This window comes from Oculina patagonica, chromosome 5 (assembly GCF_052425735.1).
Source record: "Oculina patagonica isolate OP01 chromosome 5, crgOcupat, whole genome shotgun sequence".
NCBI classification, from domain to species: domain Eukaryota; kingdom Metazoa; phylum Cnidaria; class Anthozoa; order Scleractinia; family Oculinidae; genus Oculina; species Oculina patagonica.
The window spans coordinates 2,493,107-2,498,380 of record NC_135762.1 but is presented as its reverse complement, the minus strand read 5'-3'; the positions used below and the strand labels follow the sequence as shown (position 1 = coordinate 2,498,380).

Sequence of the window (5,274 nt, the reverse complement as noted above, 5' to 3'; positions counted from 1 at the left end):
GAATTTCAGTCAAAGACAGCAAAATTCTTTCGTATTTCATCTTCAAATATAATTCGAAAGCATTCACTGTATATGTGGCTTTTGTTTAATCCTGGGTCTTGATATCCGACCCTCGCCGAGCCTAGACAAAACGCAGCTTGAGTGTAACGATTTGTTTACGCAATGTTTTCTCCGACAGTAGTCGGAAATATCCGTATTTTTTTTTCGTGCTTTTTCATGGAGCAATCGTAACGATACGGCCTTGAACACATTGAACGGCGGTCTACCTATAACAATTCAAAAATAGCGTCGCAAAAACAAAGCGTCGAACGCATATTTTGCTGTTTCATTTGCTAATTTCGCTGCCGTAATCGACTGCCTCGAAAGGTCCTTGCAGTTTTAAAGTATAGAATTGTCAGATCTCGCTGAAATTTGCACTGTTTATTTGTGTAATGTTAAGGAATATGTGTATAAATACCCAGCGCGAACGAGCCATTTTTGACAAAATTATATGGCTGCATTTCCTCCGCGAAGATAGGAAATTGTTAAATTAAACTACAAAGAAACTGTAATGATAAGTTCGAAGAACAATGCACAGGACAAACCTTCGACTCATACTTCATGCAAAAACGTCGATATCTCGAAGAGACTTTGATTTAATCTGTTAGTTTTTACTTTTTGGTCATATACATAGCAGACCTTGTTACCTCAGTTAAAATCGTATTTACATAATCTTTAAGAAACCAAAGACGGTGGTTTTACAGTGCGACGCGCCTTACCGTGGCCATCCAACAAACTTTTTTACAAGTGTCATCTTGTAATATTTTACGTTTCACTGCGTTTTGTTGATAAATACGATGTAACAAGTATCTATTTGATCGTATTCAACTTTGCAAGGAGGCGTGTTCGTCAAACAATTAATGATATTACGAGAGCACACTTGTAAAAAAGTTTGTTGGGAGGCCATGGTAAGGCGCGTCGCACTGTAAAGTTATGCTACCGTTTATAATCTTTTCACACTTCTTGTGGGATTATTGGTATTGCGTGGCTTATTCTCCTGTATTTTCGTGGGACTTATATTTCGTAAACATTTTCTCGGCACACTGTGTTTGCAGGGAATTTAAGTTTCGCGAAGTTGACGATTCAATGCCTTAATTTTTTCTTTTTTACTAAAATTGTTCGGAACAGGATGGTCAGTTTTACGGCTGTACAATACATGTATTGGAGGAACTGTGCGAAGATGATTACTCGGATGTCGAAGAAAACCTTGTGGGCGAACCTTGACACTTATAAACATCTACAGTTATTAGATGATAGCCCCTTGTAACATCTTGTGTTAAAAAATTGTTTAGGCCCTTGAAAACAGAGTTACATTATAAAAGAAAAGGGTCAGAAATTATGTCAATGTTCTTTATATTTGGGTAGTGAACTGCGCAGTTAGATGGTTTATGGCCGTAGAATTGTTTTGTTTGTTTTTTATCGAAGGCGCAAGCAGGCAGATAGCACCACCGTTTACTGTTTTAATAAAATCAAGTGTCGTCAAGTCTGGACACAGACCAATCATCTTCCATTTTGTTTCTCTGGCAAATAATAATGACAGGAATAGCTCAAACCTGAATTATTCTTGCGGTAAAAAAAATAAATCAATAAAGAAATATATATTTCCATTTGTAACGTAAATTCTTATCATGCATCCTTCACCTAGTTAGGACCATCATTATGATTGTAGGAAGTTTCCACGATGCAAGCGTTTTTACATACTCTACGTTGTATATATATGTACACATAGCAAAAATAAGACGGTTTATTAATACTATCTTAGCCGTTATTACTTTTAATTATTGTCTTTTCTAAGCGAGCTTGAATACATTTTGCATCAGCAAAGGCAACGAGATCTGCTACTTCAAGATACTTCATAACCATTCATTGTTTTTAAATTGGAAACAGTTTACAGTCACTGCAAGGTGCACTTTCAACCCACTGAAAATAAAGCAAATGACCTCCCTTAGCCAGAGATGCCTAGCTGCTTGGCCCAACCATTTCTTAGCAAAACCCCCCACAAATTATGGTAAAAATTGTCTCTTAAAGCGAATGCAAAGCCAAATATTAACACAAACAGGGAAACCACGATAAAACGAAAGGACTTGTAAAATGTGTTCATTATAAATAAACGGGGGTTCTGTTCCAACTGTCATTCTCAAACTCATTAATAATTCATCAATTTAAAACAAAGGAAATGATAACCATAAAGGAGGTTTGGATACTTACTTACTTCCTCTGTTTACTCCGTAGTTTTTGTTTCGATAGAGAAGATATATCAAACACTCGAGACAGCGTTTCATCGGCTATCCAAACACCTCGAATTTCGTCAAAAATACTCCACTGCGCGTCGTATTTTTAACTCTCGACAACTCTCTTCTCGGTGTTTGGATATACCAATGAAAAACTATCTCTCGTGTTTGATGTATTATGTGACTTTGACCAGGATAAACAATATCTTAGTTATATCGGAGACGTTGACAAAGGGTTTTTGCTATATCGAGGCTCCACTGTACTGTATTGTCCTACTAAAATACTAACTGACCAGCACGAGATGATTACAAGAATTGATCCCTCGATTATCTTATTCATTGCAGCCAAAAATGCTCAGCAAGAAAAGAACTGTGAATACCGTAAAATTCCGGTTATAAGTCCCCCGCTTATAAGCTCCCCCGGTTATAGGCGCATCTACCTGGAACCAAAAAAAATACATCCGATAAGCCCCCCGGATATAAGCCCCCCTTTGCCGGATGACAGTACTGAACAGGGCTAAATGTTGCTTTATTATCCGTATTTAACTTAAAAACATATTTCGATCAACACTCCCGTGGCCCGTTAACGTATATTTTATTCCGCTTATAGGCTCTCCCGGATATAAGCCCCTCCACTTATAAGCCCACCCAAAAACCCTTATGAAATTGTATAAGCTCAGGGCTTATAACCGGAATTTTACGGTATGTTAAAATATAAATATAAGCCGTCCTTATTAAAATAACATTTTGTTAGAATAAAGAGTTTGTTCCAGTTACATCATCACATCCAGGTATCAGTTTCATCCGGAAACCGAGTATCTTGTCTCGGGGTTGGCTTAACTAAACATATCTGCCACGTCTTTTATCATGCCAGAGTGTTCTTTCACCATCTCTTTCATTGCAGCAAAAGAGGTTTTACCCGACGGAAACGGAGATGTTTTGGATGGTTCCTTTGAAGGTTTTGCTCTGGGTGGTTCCTGGGTAGACCGCCCGGGAGGTCGCATCCCCCCCTGCTCCAGGATTGGGGCTTTGTCCTGGGTAAGACGACTGTCCTGGATACGTCCCTGGTGGAGAGTAGCTACCGGTTTGAGGTACATAGGGAGGCTGACCCGCAGCCGGTGGCACTGCACCAGTCAGATACTGTGGAGGGGCTGCGCCTGAGTACTGTGGAGGGGCTGCCCCTGAGTACTGTGGAGGGGCTGCCCCTTGGTACTGTGGGGGGGCTGCCCCTGGGTACTGTGGAGGGGCTGCCCCTGGGGCCGGGCGGTGCATAGGGAGAATGCCCCGGAGGGCACATCCCTCCATATGGTCCTGCTCTAGGATAGGGGCTCTGTCCTGGGAAAGGCGAGTGTCTTGGATATGGTGCAGGTGCAAGGTAACCTTCGGGTTGCGGTGCCATCCCAGGGAAACCTCCGGACGGAGGTCCAACACCCAGGTGATAAACTCCTGGCTGAGGCGGAGGTCCTGTCTGTGGCCCCGAGCGGGAGCGGTTCTTGAGAATCTCCTTCAATTGCCCTCTCAGGTCACTCGAAGAACGACACACGCCGTCAAAAGCTGGCCAGTTGTCGTCGATGATGTGGCATGCAATGATCTCCAACGCTTTAGGTATTGATAGGTCGTTTGAGAAAACACGAAGTATGGACGCGGCTTGCTCGCATGTGATGCTGTACATCCGCGGAGCACAAACCTCGAGAGCTTTTTGTTTGTCATCTTCAGTAAAATCTTCAACAAGTTGGGCGACTTGGTCGGCAGACAGGTACTCACAGGAGCTGGAGAGAGATGACTGTAGCGTGTCTAATTTCTCGCTCTTGAAGTTTTGTTTTTCCACAGCACTCTTAATCTTTTCGAAGCTACTTGGTCCTGCCCCGGGCTGTGCATAGGGAGGCTGACCTGCAGCTGGTGGTACTGTACCAGTTGGATACTGTGGAGGGACTGCCCCTGGGCCGGGTGGTGCATAGGGATACTGTGGTGGGGCTGCCCCTGGGAAGGGTGGTGCATAAGGAGATTGCCCCGGTGGAGGACACATCCCTCCATATGTCCCTGCTCCAGGATAGGGGCTCTGTCCTGGATACGGTGCAGGTGCAGGGTAACCTCCGGGTTGCGGTGCCATCCCAGGGAAACCTCCGGGCGGAGGTCCAACACCCGAGGGAAAAACTCCTGGCTGGGGCGGAGGTCCTGTCTGTGGCCCCGAGCGGGGGCGATTTTTAAGAATCTCCTTCAGTTGACTCCTCAGGTCACTCGAATTGCGACACACGCCGTCAAAAGCAAGCCAGTTGTCGTCAGTAATGTGACATGCAATGATTCTCAACGCTTTAGGTTGTGATAGGTTGTCTGAGAAAACATGAAGTATGGACGCGGCTTGCTCGCATGTGATGCTGTACATCCGCGGAGCACAAATCTCGAGAGCTTCTAGCTTGCAATCCTCAGTAAACTCTTCAACAAGTTGGGCGACTTGGTCGGCGGAGAGAAAACCGTACGAGCTAGTGAGAGAAGCCTGCAGCGCTTCTAATGTCTCACTCTTTGTTCTCTGTCGCCGTACAGCTGCCTTGATGCTTTCGAAGCTGTTTGGATCCATCATAACACTTCTGTATCTCGACTCCCGATCGACAATAAATCTCAGAACGTGCTTGTTAACAATATATACGAGAGAAACAAAGTAGAACTGGCGAGTTATGTTGACGTCACACAATGTAACTAAAGACGTGACTTCCGGCAGGTTCACGTCTTCCAAAGTATTTCAAAGTGTTCCAAAGTATTTCAAAGTGGATTGATCATAAGACTTGTGTATTCTCGACTCCCGATCGCCAATAAATCTCAGAACGTGCTTGTTTATTACAACATACGTTTATGACAGAGATAGAAACTAGAACTGGCGAGTTATGTTGACGTCACACAATGTAGCTACAGACGTGACCTCCGGCATGTTCACGTCTTCCAAAGTATTTCAAAGTGTTTCAAAGTATTTCAAAGTGACTGCGCCTTGGTGTTTTCGAAGTTGTATGGA

The 5,274-nt window shown here is 43.6% G+C and overlaps 1 pseudogene; it reads right to left on the bottom strand.

Annotated features, from left to right (window-relative positions):
- Positions 1 to 3,185: 3,185 nt before the first annotated feature.
- On the bottom strand, positions 3,186 to 4,919 carry LOC144654172 (uncharacterized; annotated as a pseudogene).
- Between the last annotated feature and the right edge of the window lie 355 nt (positions 4,920 to 5,274).